Source organism: Heloderma suspectum, chromosome 6 (assembly GCF_057233095.1).
Source record: "Heloderma suspectum isolate Gila_16-S chromosome 6, 16-S_ref, whole genome shotgun sequence".
Classification (NCBI taxonomy): Eukaryota; Metazoa; Chordata; class Lepidosauria; order Squamata; family Helodermatidae; genus Heloderma; species Heloderma suspectum.
The window spans coordinates 122,862,089-122,880,493 of NC_139463.1; positions in this window are offsets into that span (position 1 = coordinate 122,862,089).

An 18,405-nucleotide genomic window follows, 5' to 3' on the forward strand; every position below is an offset into this window, starting at 1 on the left:
CTAGAAGCTCCTCGAGCAGCCCAAAACACCATACGGTGCCCACAAATGAGCACCCGTACCAGTGTAGGTTGAATTCAATCTAAAGAATAAAACATCGGGGAAGGTGAAGAAAAGCATTATGAAGTAGCGGGCAAATCGCAAACATAGGACCAGAAAGCTCTGGAGCATCATCTCCCTACAGCCATAACATGCCTGGGTGAAAAACCTACGGCTGAGGAAAGGGATACAAATGCACTGATTAAGCCAGAGCATTGACTGCTGCCCCCAGGTCCGGCAATCAGGAAAACATCTAAATAATGAAACACGTTTCCAGAGCCCATCCTATCCCTCACGGCCCATTCGAGAAAGGTACTGAACCTCTCAAACATGGCACAAGAGATGGAGCATCCCATGGGGAGGGCGCGCTCGCTATAAAATTTGTCCTGGAAACAGAATCCCAGCAAATCAAAGTCCGCAGGATTGATAGTCAGAATGAGAAAGGCGGATTGAATATCACACTTGCCCATCAATGCCCCATGGCCGAGATCCCAGATCGTGGCCACCCCCGTATCAAAGGAGGTGTAACTAGGGATGTCAGAGAATTTCTCCATGAATCTCCGGGAGGCCGAATGCCAAAGCATTTGGCCCCCCAAAACTGGTGGAGATACGGTCTGCCCCCCCGACCCCCCCGGGATGGGACTTACCTTCAGCTAATGTCCGTGACGGTGGCGGCTCCCAGCGGCGGTTCGGCGGCGGTTCGGTGGTGGTTCGGCGGCGGTTCAGCGGCGGCTCAGCGGCGGTTCAGCAGCGGCGGCCGGTCTTCCGACCGGCTGCCGCCGCCGCCATTTCCAAGTAAAAAAAAACAACAACAAACGTGATAGGCTACATAAAGATTTACGTAGCCTATCACTGCTAGATTTTCAAAAAACATCGTGACAGGCTACGTAAGTCTTTACATAGCCTATCACAGCTGACTTCGAAAGAAAAAAAAAGTGCGTATGCAAATGTCGGCGCCCATGGGCGCCGCCTTTGCATTCCTTATTTTGGCACAGGTAGTCTACGTAAATATTTACGTAGACTACAGCGAAAATAAGGGCAACGCAAATAGCAATGCCCTTATCTTCGCCGTAGTCTATGTAAGTATTTACGTAGACTACCCGTGCCAAAATAAGGAACGCAAATGGCGGTGCCCATGGGCGCCGCCATTTTGTACGTGCTTTTTTTTTTTTTAAAGCCAGCCGTGATAGGCTACATAAAGATTTATGTAGCCTATCCGAGCTGACTACAGGCCAGGGATGCAAACGGCGGCGGCTACGGCCACCGCCATTTGTGTCCCGGGAGGAGAAGAACTTTCGCGGCCGGAGAGGTGGGGCGCTCCCCACCGGCCAGAATTTCGGTGGGGAGGGACGTGGCATCTCCCCCCCCACCCAGAATTTCGGGGGGAGGGACAGAGCGCCTCCCCCCCACCATGAAGCAAGCTTCGGGATCAGGTAAGTGACTTTTGTCCATGCCTAGATGTAACGCACAGATCATAGATAATCCAGGATCTCATCGTAACAGACTGGCCCTTGGGTAAGAGAGGTCTTGAATTAACCTGAACTCCCCGAGGGATTTCTTGGGGACTATTCCCAAAGGGGAAATCCGAAGGTTGGGTATTGGGGGGTGGAAAAGGAACCAATGCCTCGACCCTCAAGAACTTCCTCGTTGATTTTATCCTGAACCAGGTGCTGCATGACAAGGACAGACCGGAGATTGTCAGGAAAACACTGCCTGCACTGACCGCTGAAGGGGATGCTTAAGCCTAGGGTTGGCGGAGAATTTCTCCCCGAAACTTCGGGGGGCCGAGCGCCAACGTGTTCGGTCCCCCGAACAAGTTTCGGGGAAAAATTCTCCGCACCCCCCTGCCCCCGCACCCCCCCCAGGACGGGACTTACCTTTCCCGAATGGACCTCCCGGCGGCGTGTCCTGGCGGCGGTTCATCGGGTCTTCGTCAGGGGCGGGGGCGGCAGCCGATCTTTTGACCGACTGCCGCCGCCGCCATTCCAATAAACTAAAAAAAAACCCACGCCCCCGTGATAGGCTACGTGACGATTAACGTAGCCTATCACGGCTAGATCTGCAAAGTCAGCCGTGATAGGCTACGTCAATCGCCACGTAGCCTATCACGGGTGACTTTAAAAAAAAAATAAAGTGCGTACGCAAATGGCGGCCCCCATAGGGAGCCGCCATTCGCGTTCCTTATTTGGTCAGTGTAGTCTACGTAAATGTTTACGTAGACTACGGCGAAAATAAGGGCAACGCAAATAGAGTTTCCCGTATTTTCGCCGTAGTCTACGTAAACATTTACATAGACTACAGTGACCAAATTAGGAACTGGAATGGCGGCTCCCTATGGGGGCCGCCATTATCCGTACGCGCTTTTTTTTTTTTTTAAGTCACCCATGATAGGCTAAGTGACGATTTGCGTAGCCTATCACGGCTGACTTTGGAAATCTAGCTGAGATAGGCTACGTTAATCGTCACGTAGCCTATCACGGGGGCGTTTTTTTTTTCTTTTATTGCAATGGCGGCGGCGGCAGCCGGTCGAAAGATTGGCTGCCGCCCCCGCCCCTGACGAAGACCCGACAAACCGCCGGGCGGACCCGCCATCAGGAGGGACATTCGGCAAAGGTAAGTCCCGTCCCGGCGGGGGTGCGGGGGCAGGGGGGTGCGGAGAATTTCTCCCCGAACCTTGTTCGGGGGGCCGAACACATTGGCGCTCGGCCCCCCGAAGTTTTGGGGAGAAATTATCCGCCATCCCTAACAGATAATGGCGGCCCCCATAGGGAGCCACCATTCCCGTTCCTTATTTGGTCACTATAGTCTACGTAAAGATTACATAGACTACAGCGAAAATAAGGGCAACGCTATTTGTGTTGCCCTTATTTTCGCCGTAGTCTACGTAAAGATTTACGTAGACTACAGCGACCAAATAAGGAACGCGACTGGCGGCTCCCTATGGGGGCCGCCATTTGCGTACGCACTTTTTTTTTTTTAAAGTCACCCGTGATAGGCTACATGACGATTTACGTAGCCTATCATGGCTGACTTTGCAGATCTAGCCGTGATAGGCTACGTTAATCGTCATGTAGCCTATCACGGGGGCGTTTGTTTTTTTTTTACTTTTTATTTCGCGGCTGGGCGAGGCGAGGCACCTCCTCCCTGGCCTGAATTTCGGCCGGGCGAGGCGGGAAGCTTCCCCCCCGGCCTGAATTTCGGCCAGGCAAGGCAGGAAGCCTCCCCCCCTGGCCTGAACTTCGGGGGGAGAGCAGCGAAGCACCTCCCCCCCACCGCGAAAATCTGCGAGACCAGGTAAGTGACTTTCGTGCACCCCTACTTAAGCCTCTTTGAAACCGCGTTCCAAGCAGATCGCATCCCCCCGGTTAGGGTAACCTCCTAAAAGCTGAAGAAGTGGAAAGTTCTTAACTGGGCTGGGGCCCTTTGGGAGGGGGTGATGCCCAGCGCCCGGTTTTCTACCACCATGGCCCTCCTTTGGGGGACCCCTCCATCCACTGGCTTTCGGGCAGGAGGCGCAGTTGTGATGGAAGTGGCATGGGTTTCGGGAGCAGGAGCCCGTGGAGCTGAACTCCCAGCACAGCCGGTGTTGACCCCCTGGGCCCTCAATAGGCCTCGAAGCCATTGCGGGAGACAGCCTGGCGAGAACGTGGCCGCTGTCGGATCAGTCGCCCGAGCCTGGCCTGGAAGGGCTCATGAACTTGAGCCAAAGGTCCTGGTCCTTCAGATCACAGTGCATGGAAGGGTCGATGGCGGCCCTCCGGTGGAAGGCCTCATCATAGGCCAGCCATGCGTTCCCTTCATACTCAGTGTAAGCCCTGTATATTATGTCCAGGTATTTGGTGAGGACCCAACCCCTCTCGGGGAATGTCTGTTGGAGGATGCCAGCGTAAATTAAGAAACCTGCAACCAGTTTGCCCAGGTGCGCGGCCCCTTACGACCCGTACTCCGATCAGGTTCCTTATCGCGGTTCCTTGGCGCATGGATCGGCCAGAGGGATCTGCGATGTCAGTAGAGGGGGTGGCAGGGGGGGCAAGGGGTCCTGAGCTGAGCCGGCGGGTCCCTGCCAACCGCTGGCACAAGCGACGTTAAGCGGCTGAGACTGGAGCTACGGTGCGGGTGTAACGGAGGTGTTTCCTGTAGACACAAGTGGGGGGGTGAGGTGCCGCGCCCCCCAGAAGTAGGGGAGTCAGTTGAGTGTGCAGTTGAATGGGGAATCGTAACTGGAGCCATGGGCTGGGGAGTGCCGGCTGTGAGGGCCGCTGTGACTGGAGGCAGTGGATGTGGGGGGAACGGCCATCCCTGAGGGGTGAACCAAGGCATCCAGCCCAGGGGTTGGCCTGCCCCAAGCCCGGCCAGGCGACCTGAGGTGCAGAGGCAGTCTCACCTGAGCCCAATGTGGCCATGTTCTGATCCCCAACTGGCAAAGCAGATGGCGTCGCTTGGGTCACAGGGGATGAGGAAGCCGCAGGAGGGAGGAGCTCCTCTGCGGGCGGTGCGCTCTCAAGAAGAGCCAGCGAGGAGGAAGTGGAAGCTCCAACGGCATCCAGACGTGCTGAAAGAGAAAGTAGCAGCGAGCGTTGGGTCTGCTGTCATGTTCTTTTGGGTTGAACTGCCGTGGTTTTCTTAGGCCTGGCCGAGGGAGGGGGAGGGATTCCTGAGGAACACTCAGCAGCCCCCAGGCGAGCAAGGATGGTCGCCAATACCGGGCCTGCTTCCTCCTCAGACTCGGAGTCGGGCCTAGGCGGTGGTCTCTTGGAGGGGGGACGCGGGGCCCTACCCTTCCCCTTCTTTTCCCCCTGGGCCTTCTTGGTGGGCATGATGTCAGAAAGGTGGGGTCTAGGGGTCAGTGCTTGCCACAAGGCTACTTGAGAAAACAAGGTCCCAGGTCCCAGTGTTGCACAAAATGCTAGTTTCGCCCCCTGGAGGCTAGTCCAATTTGCCCCAAAGAGGAGAGTCAACTTCAGGCTGGGTCCAACTCGATTTTATCATTTGCAAACAGTTCGACAAAGGAGCTCACGCTCAAAAGCAGAGTCGACCCTCGGCAACCCCCGTGCTACAGTTTTATCACTTAGCTTGCATTCGTCAGCCAGCATGTTACTTTTGATTGGTTGCCAGCGGTTTGCTTAGCAACCTTATCTTAGGGTTACTGTCTGCTCATTCCAGGCATGCGCAGCTCTTACAATACTACGTGCTGCTTAAGGCACATACAATGGCTTTTAGGTTACATTTTTACTACAATTCCCCCCTCAAGATGCTTTCTTCTTATAACACTTAGTCTATTTCAGCCATCGCTAATCTCTGGTAATGTACAAACATTTCCCTGCTGACTACAGATTCTACTGTGCATTTAACTAGGGCTATAATCCAGGGAAGTATGCAGGGTAATAAACACAAGATTAGCATAACTAAGCAGAATATCATAAATCCAGTCTTCAACCAGCGAAAGTCTGGCAACCACGAAGTCAGCCAGTCAGTACTCCACCTATTCCAGGTTTGTACTGGGACGTGAGTTACTTTTCTAATTTTGGTTGCAATATCCCTAAGGATATTGCCATTGTCATCAATCTGCAAGCAACAGTCTGTCCAATTAAACTTCTGACAAAGGCCCCCCTCTGCTGCCAGCACGTAATCAAGTCCCATTCAATTTTGGGTGACAGCATTGTGGAGTTGGGTTAGCCGTGTGGCCGCTAAATCTATGGCCCTTGCAGTCTCGTTTGCAAAGATTTCCACTATTGCCTGAAGCCGGATTATGCGGCTAGTGAGGTATGTGGGTTCTCCCTCCCCTCTCGGTTAGGGGGCCCTTTTTCCACTTTTGGAGCAGCACCTGGTCCCCCGGCTGGAAGTTATGGATCGGAGCATCCAGCGGTAGGCTCTGGAATGGTGCAGCAAACCTGTGAAGGGATGACAAAACAGACTGCAAGGCAATAACATGTTCTCTAATTTCAGTTTTTCCCAAATCGACAGTGACTTTTTCCCTCCACCCTGCTGGCAGAACCCTGGGAGGCATTCCAAACATTAATTCAAAAGGTGACAATTTTATCCCTCTACGTGGAGTGCTACGAATGTGAGTTAAAGCCAGTGGGAGCGCATGGGGCCACTTTAAGTGGGTCTCAATGCAAATTTTTGTTATCATTGCCTTTAATGTCCTATTCATGTGCTCCACCTGACCTGAACTCTGAGGCCTTTCATGGGGTATGGAGTCTCCATTTAATGCCTAAAACTTTAGACACTTCTTGCACTATCTTTCCCACAAAGTGGCTCCCCTGATCCGACTCAATAGACTCAGGCAACAGGAACCGGGGTATCAGTTCCTGGAGCAGGAAGCGTGCCACTGTTGATGTATCCTTGTAGGGTAGGCCTCTACCCAGCCTGTTAGCTGGTCCACCAGTACCAATAAATATTGGTGTTGGCCTGACCTTGGAAGCTCTGCGAAGTCAATCTGCCAGGCCTGTCCAGGGTAGTGTGCCCACTGTCATCCTCCCATTGGCGGTGGCGCTCAGGCCCCTTTTGGATTTACCTTCTGGCCAGTGGTGCATCTTGCTCTTACTCGTTGGGCTTCTACATACAGTCCTGGTGCCACAACCTCTCGAACTAGTAAGTTTCCCATTGTGGTGCCTCCCATGTGGGTCTTCGCATGAAGTTGTTTTACTACTTCTTCTGCCAGCCATCGGGGTAGCATGACTTTTCCTCCTGGGACTATCCACCACCCTTGGGGATTTTTTGTGGCCTTGTTTTCTTTGGCAGCTTTGTCATCAGACTGGGTGTATTTTGCTTTGTAGTCTTCCAAGCAGAGGGCTATCTCATAGGCTGAGCCTTGAAACATTGCTTCTCCTCCCACCTGCACAGCTTCTTTGGCTGCCATGTCAGCCTTCGCATTTCCCCTTCTCTGGTGCTCATCTGCAGCTCTGCCGTGCGCTTTTACATGCACCATGGCTACCTCCTTTGGCAGTTGGAGAGCTTCCAGTAGTGCCACAATCTGCGGACCATTTGCAATCTTCTGTCCAGAGGCTGTGATGAACCCACGTTCTTTCCACAGTAGTCCATGGGCATGTACAGTGGCAAAGGCATAGTGTGAGTCTGTAAATATGTTCACTCTTTTATCCTTCCCCAATTCTAATGCACATGTCAATGCAGTGAGCTCTGCTGCTTGCGCTGACAAACTTGCGGGGAGTTTCTCTTTCCACATAGTTTCAGTCAGCGTTACCATGGCGCATCCTGTATGTCGTGTGCCATGGATTACGTTGCTTGAGCCATCTACAAAGAACTCTTCTTCTGGATTATCAAGCAGGTCATCTGTCAAGTCGGGTCGAATCAATACTGTTTGAGTTAACACTTCTAGACAATCATGACATGGGGGTCCTGGTGCTGGCAGAAGGGTGGCTGGATTCAGGGCAGTGGTGTGCTTATAGGTGAGGCCTGGATTAGATAACAAAAAGATCTCATATCTAGATTGTCTGGAAGGGTTTAAGAACTATCCTCCCCCTGCTCCAAGGATTTGGGGCACTCCATGTGGGGTGTGTATCTCCATGTTAGCTCCCATGACAATCTTTTGTGCCTCCTCTACAAGGGTGGCGGTGGCCACAACGGCTCTCAGACATGCTGGCCACCCTTTTGCTACAGGGTCCAGGACCTTGGAGTAGTAGCCCACAGGCCTCCATGTCGGGCCCACTGGTTGAATCAAGACTCCTGAGGCAACTCCCTTGTTCTCATGCACGTACAGTCTCTGGGGCTTGAGCCCATTTGGAATCATGAGTGCTGGAGGTTGTGAGAGGGCAGTCTTCAATAGTTCAAATGCATGCTGATTTTCTTTGGTCCATTTCCAACTTGTGAGGCCCTCGTTGGTAAGAGACTCATATAGGGGCTTAGCCTTTCTCCCATAATCAGGGATCCACATTCTGCAAAACCCCATTAGACTCAGAAAGGCTCGTAGCTCCTTTGGGCCTTTAGGAGCAGGCATATTTTGTATAGCTTGAATTCGATCTTTGCTCAGGGCTCTTGTTCCCATTTCAATCTCATAGCCTAAGAAAGTGACCTTTGGTTGGCATATTTGAGCCTTCTCTCGTGATACTTTGTACCCTCTTTCTCCCAAGGTGTTCAGCAAGGACTCTGTTGCCCTCTTCCCCGTTTGCATGCTAGGGCTCGCTATCAACAGGTCATCAACATATTGCAACAGCGCTACCTCCTGGTGCTTGTCTCTCCACTGCTCCAAATCCTTCTGCAATGCCAATCCAAAAATGTTGGGGGCTGAAACGAGCCCTTGGGGCAACACGGCCCATAACAATTGAGTTTTATGATAAGTATCTGGGTCTTCCCATTCAAATGCAAATATTTTCTGGCTGTCTTTGTGCAGTGGGGTAGAGAAGAAAGCAACTTTTAAATCTAGGATGGAAAACACTCTTGCATTCGCTGGGACTTGGGTCAAAATGGCGTGGGGGTTCGGAACCAGGGAATGATCCACTAAAACATTCTTGTTTATGGCTCTCAGGTCTTGCACCAGCCTGTAGAAGGCACTGTTTGGTTTGAGCAACCCCAATATTGGGGTGTTAAAGGGGGATGAGCCCTCTACTAGCCAGCCATACTTCTTAAACTTTTCAATAAGCAGTTTTAAGCCTGCACGAGTAGCTCTCTTCAAAGGATACTGTTTCACGCACACAGGCAGCTCTCCTTCCTTTAGGGGAATTTTGATCAGTGTTACATAATTTGCCCGGGCTGGGGTTCCATCTGCCCATACACATGGGTCAACATTCTCTAACAGCTGAATCCCCTTGGCCTTTGACACAGTTTCAGTTGCCTGGAGGGCCATCTGATAATTTGAGCTCTGCTTCACTGGTAGCTGTACTACAATCTGATCCCCACGAAAGAAGATCTCAGCTTGCAGCTTCGTCAGCAAGTCCCACCCCAGAAGGGCAACCGGACATGTGGGCAAGACCACAAAGGCATGTTCTAGTCTATTGTCTCCAATCTTTGTGAGGAGGGGCTCACATACAAGTAATCTAGCCTTTCTTCCTTCAATTCCTTCTATTGTCATGTGTCGTCCGCTTTCTTTGGTGAGGGGGGGTTTTGCAGGGATCATGGAAAAGGTGGTTCCAGTATCTACCAGAGCCTCATAGTCTCTGCCACCGACCCTTACCTTTACCATGGGATCTTCCCGAGTACTTACTCGTAGGGTGGTGGCTTTAGATCCCAGTCTCCTTCAGCTACATTCCTCAGAGGAGTCTGCTCTCAATTGGCGTCCCTCCCCCTGACTCTTCTCTTTCTGCCTTCTCAGTGGGAAGTCCTTCTTCCAGTGTCCCTTCTCTCAGCAATATGCACATTCGTCAAACCTAGGGCAGCCCTTTCCCTTCTTCTGCCCCCCCTCTGGCCTCTGCTGAGGCTCTATGCGTCCTGTGCTGCCACTCAAGGCAGCTGCTAGCATCGCCAGCTGCTTTTCGCTGCGTTTTGTCTCCCTTCTTTCTGTTACTTGCTCTCGGTTGCCATACACTTTATATGCAATCTCTACCAGCTCAGAGAGTGGCTTGCCCATGGCTCCTTCAGCTTTCTGCAGTTTCTTTCTTATATCTGGTGCTACTTGCCCTATGAACATTGTATTTACCATGTGCTGGTTTTCTGGGGCCTCAGGATCTAGGTCACTAAACTTCCTAAATGCATCAAACAACCGTCCTAGGAACACAGAGGGATTTTTATCCTTCTCTTGGCGGACTTCATACAGTTTGGAAAAGTTAGTTACATGTGGCACAGCCTTCCCCAATGCCTCCACTATTATTCCCAAATACTCCTGACTCTGCTCTCGGTCCCTGGGGTCATTGGGACGCCACTCAGGATCTACTTGGGGGCATAATTCACGGGGGTCCCTAGTAGTTCCCGCTACTCACTCTTCGGCGATCCTATCAGCGGTGCCTTGCACTAGGCGCCTTTCCTCGGACGTTAGTAGGGTTTGTAACATCATCTGCACATCTGCCCATGTGGGGCGATGCGTCTGCCCCACAGATCGAAATAAACTTTGCATCTTATCAGGATCTTCTCTAAAGGAAGGATTCTGATTTTTCCAATTGAACAGATCAGCGGTGCTGAAGGGTACATATACAAATGCAGTCTGCCCTTGCCCTGTCATCATCTCTCGCATCAGGCACTGGTATTGAGGGTGCAGGTTTTGGGTAGCCCTAGGCTCAGCCAGAGGAGAAAAATGTATTGCTAACTGGGATGGATCCCGCAGGGGTCTTGGTGAGTCAGGTTGGGCCACTTGTCTTGGGACTTGGTCAGAGGAGGAGTTGGCAGGGCACGAGGGAGTCACGTTATATTCTCCATCATAGGGCGGCGGTTGAGAGAGACTTTGCAATGTGGACCCGGCTGGCCGGGGTTGAGAGGCTGTGGCCACAGTTGGGGTACTTTCTACTGGAGGTTGAGGCGGGATTGCATGATCAAGATCCTGCCCCCTCAAGCCTTGTGCCAAGTCTATCTCATCTTCTCCCTCTAAGATTGGCTTTCCCTTCTCTCTCCGAGGGTCTGCAGCCAGCATTTGTTTACACATCTCTCCTTTACATTGTTTCACCCAGGAAGGGTTGCTCAAAGCGCAACTCAGCCATGAGTCTATGTAGGGATACTGATCCCAGTGCCCATCATATACAACAATAACATGCACTTTTCTAATTGTGGCCTCATTAAAGGAGCCGATATCTGGCCAGTTGACTCCAAATGATGGCCATTCCAATTGACAGAGTGTAACCAGCTTGCCTTTCGACATCTTAGTGCCATAATTTTCTTTGACTTTGCTAAAGTTCTTTAGCATGCATCCCAAGGGAGTGGCAAAGCTTTCTAAACGGGAGCTACCCGCCCCCATTGTGCCTACCTCTATTTGAAACCATACACGGAGCCTTACAAACCTCAGAAGCTCTGAAGGCAACTCAAACAGAAAGACAGAAGGGAAATCAAATACTTACTCTGCCCAGCACCCTAGTGCCGTCTCTTCAGACCCATTCAGCCTGGTTGACTCAATCAATGGAGTCCAGGCCTTTAAACTCCTGGGTGTCCCGACCCCCATTCTCTGGTGCCATGGCAGACCTCAAAGGCGGTCCGGCGCGCCCCACAGGCACCTTCACCAGTTCTGTCGTTTGACCCCAGGGTGGTCCAAGGGACTCCTGACTAACTCGCAAAATTGTTGCACAAAATGCTAGTTTCTCCCACTGGAGGCTAGTCCAATTTGCCCCAAAGAGGAGAGTCAACTTCAGGCTGGGTCCAACCCGATTTTATCTTTTGTAAACAGTTCGACAAAGGAGCTCATGCTCAAAAGCAGAGTCGACCCTCGGCAACCCCCGCGCTACAGTTTTATTACTTAGCTTGCATTCCTCAGCCAGCATGTTACTTTTGATTGGTTGCCAGCGGTTTGCCTAGCAACCTTATCTTAGGGTTACTGTCTGCTCATTCCAGGCATGCGCAGCTCTTACAATACTACGTGCTGCTTAAGGCACATACAATGGCTTTTAGGTTACATTTTTACTACACCAGTTCAACACTCCAACCACTACTCAGGCCAGCCCTTGTAAGCATAAATGCAGGCATAGGCCTAAATGCATGGCAGGGAATCAGAGTGAGGGCTAACCCGCTGGGACCCAAGCTCAACCAAGACGGCACCTATAGCTCTCTACTGTAGGGCAGGGGCAGGCCGAGGGTATGAGTGGGCTGGATGCCTGGCAAGCACAGGCTGGTTACTGCCCACTACCCTCAGGCAAGGACAACGCCAAGGGTGAACAGCCAGGAGGGAGACTCCCCGGTTGTCAGTGAGGGGGAGAGAAGGTGCACGCCGAGTGCGTTGCCCGCCAGGATCACCGATGCCCCGGCAGCAGCGAGAGCAGCCGCTGCTGCCGGAAGGAGCAGGGCCACCCGCTGGTGGGTGGAGAGGCAAGGGGCGTGTGCACTGCAGCAGCGAGTGCCGGCACCCTCGGAAATGCAGCAAGTGCCAGCAAGAGGGCCACAGCAAGCCAAGAGGCAAAGAGCACGTGCCCCACTCAAGCGAGCGCCAGTGCCTCCAGAGGCATGGCAACCGCCAGTGGGAAAGAGCCACGTCCCCCAGTGAGCTGGACGCGAGGGGCGCCCGTGCTGCTGAAGCGAGCGCCAGCACCCCAGAGGACACAGCAAGTGCCGGTGAGAAGGCCGCGGTGAGCCAAAGGACGCGTGTGCTACTGAAGCGAGCGCCAGTGCCCCTAGAGGTGTGGCAAGCGCCAGTGGCACAAGGACGGGCATGCCGGCAGTGCGCTGAATGTGGGTGGGAGCAACAAAGCAGGTCTGCGAAAAGCCAGGAGTCGGGTGTCACTTCCAGATCAATCTCTCAAGCCGCGTGAGCAAGAAAGCTGAGATTGGGCCGGGGGCCGGGTTTAAGGCAACTCAGCCTGCCCCTCCTTGCATGGTGGTGCCACTGGGGTGCACCAAGGACAGGCCCCTATGTCCCCTCACCCCACCCACCTGCAATGCCCCCCCCCCTCAGCCAGACAAGCTGGCGCCAGGGATAGGGCATTTTTCTGAAATAGAATTTAAGGCACATCCAAATATTTGTGTTTGGGCTCTGCGTAGAGCTTTCCCATGCCTGCTTTCACACAGTGAAGGACTGAGGCGGGAAGAGGGAGAAAGACTGCTTTATGGATTAAGCAAAGGGCCCTTTAAGTTCCCCACGCTTGCATGTAAGTATGAGGCATGAATTTCTTCGGCTCACATTGGAATGCACACCTGCCTAATTCCATAGTTTCAAACCAATACAAAAACCAGAACTCACTTATCCTTTCAAATTTGCCATTCTCTGGATTTCGTATTGAAATTGTTCAATCAAAAAATGCATACAATCATGTGTATACTAATGGGCACTCAACAAAGATGGACTGCCAGGTATGCTGGTCCCACTTTCTTAGAGCTTCAGAAGATAATAACTTAACCTTTGAGGTGGCTCGACAGGTAATAGGCAGCCAGTGCAGTTCTTTCAACACAGGTGTCATGTGGGCATAGCCAGGTGTCCCAGTCAGCGCCCCAGCTGCTGCGTTCTGCAATATTAGCATCTTCTGCACCAGGTGTGAAGGTCGAGGTTCTCCCTCTTATCAAGATTCAGGCTCAGTTTATTGGCCCTCATCCAAGCCATCATTGCATCCAGGCACAGGTACAGACCATGCACAGCCTCTCTCAATCCAGATGCCACAGAGAAATAGAGCTGGGTGTCATCGGCATGCTGGTGACACCTTGCGCTATGAATCGCCTTGCCCACCTTTCTCACTAATCAGACCATCAAAAGCACAAACATTTTTTCTTCCCTTTCATTTTATTTCCAAGATGTTGCTTTCTGTGGACAGTGTGGAACCTTTTCTTTTGAACCACCTTAATATTCCTCATATCCTCTCGAGGGGATGTACTACACAGAAGTGGCATGCATCTAGTGTTAGGAACTTTGGTTCAATCTGGAACATTTCAAATTGCAATTTCCCCACAATCCAAACTGGAAAGATCTTTAATTATAGAAGGAAAAAAAGTCATTCTTATTGTCGGGTTAGTAGCTTGCCCAGGACTGAGAAAGGGATGGAGGTAAGCCATGCCTACACCTGTTTTCTTTGAACATCTTGTCACTCCTACAAACAATGATTTGTGATCTGGCTAAAGTAAGGAGATGCAGCATGGAAGAAATCCTTACATTGGAGTCTCCAACAGCTTCTGAGATGGATGAACCTCAAAAAAATACTTCATCAAAAGCATAATTGATCTGAGAAGCCATCCCACCAACGAGAAAGCCACCTGGTTGGTACCACTCATGGGGAATAGTGAACGGAGCATTGGTGGGACATTTTGTGGTATCTGTTTTGCGAACCGTGGAAGGAAGAAGGAGTTGGAACACCAGTAGCAACTCGGGATGGGGGAGAATTTCTCCCTGAACCTTCGGGGGGCCGAGTGCCAATGCATTCGGTCCTCCGAAGGTTCGGGGAGAAATTCTACGCCCCCCCGCCACCCCCCGCCACCCCCCGGGGTGGAACTTACCTTTCACGAATGTCGCTCCCGGCGGCGGGTCCCGGTGGCGGTTCGGCAGGTCTTCGTCAGGGGCGGGGACGGCAGCCGGTCTTTCGCCACCATTACAAGAAAAGTAAAAAAAAAAAAAAAACGCCCCTGTGATAGGCTACGTAACGATTAACGTAGCCTATCACGGCTAGATTTGCAAAGTCAGCCGTGATAGGCTACGTTAATCGTCATGTAGCCTATCACGGGTGACTTTAAAAAAAAAAAAAGCGCATACGCTAATGGCGGCCCCCATAGGGAGCTGCCATTTGCATTCCTTATTTGGTCCCTGTAGTCTACGTAAAGATTTACGTAGACCTGGGCAAAAATACGGGCAACGCAAATAGCGCCTGAATTTCGGCCAGGCGAGGCAGGAAGCCTCCCCCCCCGGCCTGAACTTCAGGGGGAGAAGTGAAGCGCCTCCCCCCCACCGCGAAGCAAGCTGCGAGACCAGGTAAGTGACTTTCGTACATCCCTAGTAGCAACAACATCATGCTTCTCTTTACACAAGCTCTCAGGTGTTCATCCACAGGAACCCCCAGACTTAAACTAGCTCCATCAGATAGTGCCTGACTATGCCAATCTGCATCTCAAGTGGAATTTACCAGCCATAGTTTCAGCATGAACAGTGATAGAAATGCATGACTTGAATAAAAGCTGAGGATGTCATTATTTCGAGTCTGAGTGTTAAGGGGGGGGAAAGTGTGTGTGTGCGTCTGTGTGTGTGTGAAATGAAAGGGACATGGCCCTGCCTACCACTTGGCCCTACTCCCAGAACACCTTGATATGGGGTTTTATTCTAGGGATGGTGGAGAATTTCTGAGAATTTCTCCACGAATCTCGGGGAGCATTTCACCCCCGAAATTGGCGGTGAAATGCTCCACCCCCGCCCCCCCCGGGATGGGACTTACCTCCCATACAATTCCAAGAAGAAGAAAACAATTCCAAGAAGAAGAAAAGGTGGAAGACAACAGAAGAAGCCAATGTGGCTTCATGAAAAGCTTAGAGATGACCTGAAAACAAAAAAGGACACATACAGGAAATGGAAAGAAGGCCAGGCAACAAAGGAAGAGTACAGGCAGATAGCACAGAATTGCAGGGATGGCATCAGGAAGGCTAAAGCTGAGAATGTTCTGAGGTTAGCAAGGGATGATAAAAGCAGCAAAAAGGCTTTCTTCAGCTACATGCATAGTAAAAGGCAGAGGAAAGAAATGGTTGTTCAGCTATTAAATAAGGATGGCAAGATGATAACAGATGACAAAGACAAGGCAGAGGTGCTCAATTCCTACTTTGGCTCAGTCTTCTCCCAAAACAGGGTCTATGACACCCTGGCAAAGGCGAAGTACAGGCTGAAGGGGCAGGATTGCAGCTTGAGATCGATACGCATGTGGTCAAGGAACACCTCATTACTTTGACCAAGTTCAAATCTCCAGGGCCAGATGAACTGCATCCTAGAGTAATAAAGGAACTGGCAGAAGAACTCTCAGAAGCGCTGTCTATTCTCTTTGAGAAATCATGGAGGATGGGGGAAGTGCCAGATGACTGGAGGAGGGCTATGTTGTCCCTATCTCCAAAAAGGGTAAAAAGGAGGAACCTGGGAACTACAGACCAGTCAGTCTGACATCAATCCCTGGGAAAATTCTGGAGCAGATGATAAAGCAATCCATCTGTAAGCACCTTGAAAACAATGCAGTGATTACTTGAAGCCAACATGGGTTTGTCAAGAACAAATCCTCCCAGACGTTTCTGATCTCACTTTTTGATCAAGTAACCTCCCTTGTAGACCGTGGGAATGCTGTAGACATCATATACCTCGACTTCAGCAAAGATTTCGACAAAGTGCCCCATGATATCCTGATGAGCAAACTAGCTCAAAGTGGGCTAGATGAAACAAAGGTCCGGTGGATCCACAGTTGCCAAGAATCGGACTCAAAGTGCTTATCAATGGGACCTTCTCAAACTGGGGAGAGGTAACGAGTGGGGTACCACAGGGCTCGGTCCTGGGCCCAGTGCGCTTCAACATTTTTGTTAATGACTTGGAGGAGGAGGTGAAGGGAATGCTGATGAGATTTGCAGATGACACAAAATTGGGCGGGGTGTAGCTAATACCCTGGAAGAGAGAAACAAACTGCAAAGTAATCTTGATAGACTGGAGCACTGGGCAGAAAAAAAACAGAATGACATTTAATTAGGGGTGGACGAAAGTCACTTACCTGTCGTCGAAGGCCGTTTGCGGTGGGGGGGAGGCGCTTCGCTGCTCCCCCCGTGAAGTTCAGGCCGGGGGGGGAGGCTTCCCACCTCGCCTGGCCGAAATTCAGGCCGGGGGGGAGGCTTCCCGCCTCGGCCGAAATTCAGGCCGGGGAGGAGGCGCCTCGCCTCGCCCGGCCGCGAACGCAAAAGTAAAAAACAAAAAAACAAAAAACGCCCCCTGATAGGCTACGTGACGATTCACGTAGCCTATCACGGCTAGATTTGCAAAGTCAGCCATGATAGGCTACGTGAATCATCACGTAGCCTATCACGGGTGACTTAAAAAAAAAAAAGCGCGTAAGCGAATGGCAAATAGCGTTGCCCTTATTTTCGCCATAGTCTACGTAAACATTTACGTAGATTACAGCGACCAAATAAGGAACGGGAATTCTCTGCCATCCCTAGTTTTCCATCTAGCTCACACATGGCGCAATTACTCCAGAGGAGAGAGACATGATACAGATAAATTCCTTTTACCACATGGCCTCAAAACAAGCAATTCAGTACCCTGGGATTATCTGGTTACTTCAATTTTTTGAATGGACATGGGTTGGGATCCTTGCTATTGATAATAACAGTGGAGAACATTTCTTGCAGCACATTCGGCCCCCCGAAATGCCAGCACATTCGGCCCTCCGAAATCGGTGGCGGAACAGCCCCCTGCCCCCCCTGGGATGGGACTTACCTGGGGTGGATCTTCCTGGTGCCGGCGGCGGTTCGGCGGCGGTGCCTACAGTGGCCTGTCTTCCGACTGGCTGCCACTGCCGCCGCCATTTCCAAGTTTTAAAAAAAAAAATATGATAGGCTACGTAAAGATTTACATAGCCTATCATGGCTAAATTTAAAAAAAACACCGTAATAGGCTACGTAAATGTTTACGTAGCCTATCACGGCTGATTAAAACACACACACACAAAACGCGCGTATGCAAATGGCGGCGCCCATTGGCTCCGCCATTTGCATTCCTTATTTTGGCACGTCTTAGTCTACGTAAACATTTACGTAGAGTAGGTGGAAAATAAGGGGAACGCAAATAGCATAGATGCTGCGCTATTTGGGTTCCCCTTATTTTCGCCGTAGTCTACGTAAATGTTTACATAGACTAAGACATGCCAAAATAAGGAACGCAAATGGTGGCGCCCATGGGTGCCACCATTTGTGTATGCACGTGTGTTTTTTTTAATCATCCGTGATAGGCTATGTAAACATTTACGTAGCCTATCACGGCTGACTGCAGGGACACAAACGGCGGCGGCTACAGACACCGCCATTTCCGTCCCTGCTAGCCATCAGCTGGATGTCTGGCCACTGGTGGAGCTGGCCGGCGGCTCCGCAGAATCCCTGCGGAGCAGATCCGGCCAGCCAGGATTCATGGGGGGAGGGACAGAGTGCCTCCCCCCCCCAGCATCAGCATAATCCGCAAACAGGTAAGTGACTTTCGTGCATCCCTACTCAGAGGACCTTCTAGGTTTCAGACACGTCCTCCAAATAATAAGGTCTTATTGGATGCAGGAGGATGGCTTTCTCAGGTATTTCAGGGAGCAAGCATTCGACTGTTCATTTCCTGATCCAGGAGGGCTGGAAAGTGTTGATGGGATGTGTATTATGGAGGAGACGCTGGAGAGCCTTCCTGCACCTCAGTTTGAAATGCTCATGGCTGGCCACAGCTACAACATCTATAATGCTGTCTATGTTGTGGCTTATGCTTTGCATGCCACGTTCTCAGCTATATCCAACCACAGAGCAATAGTAGGGAGTAAAGTAATTGATGTACCCTGGGCAGGTAATGTCTCACTGAAATCTTCTCTTTCTTTCTTTCTTTCTTTCTTTCTTTCTTTCTTTCTTCCTTCCTTCCTTCCTTCCTTCCTTCCTTCCTCCCTTCCTCCCTTCCTTCCTTCCTTTCCTTCTTTCCTTCCTTCCTTCCTTCCTTCAGTGAAGAGATTAGTTCAAAAGGAGACTACACCCAACTTTTTTTCTGCACAAAGAACTGGTGCAGTTAAGTAATATATCTTTGTTATGGACATTGATCTGTGGGTTTACATTTCTTTCAATAACTGGAGCCTGAAAATATAATTCCAAATTCCCCTGTTCATACTGGCT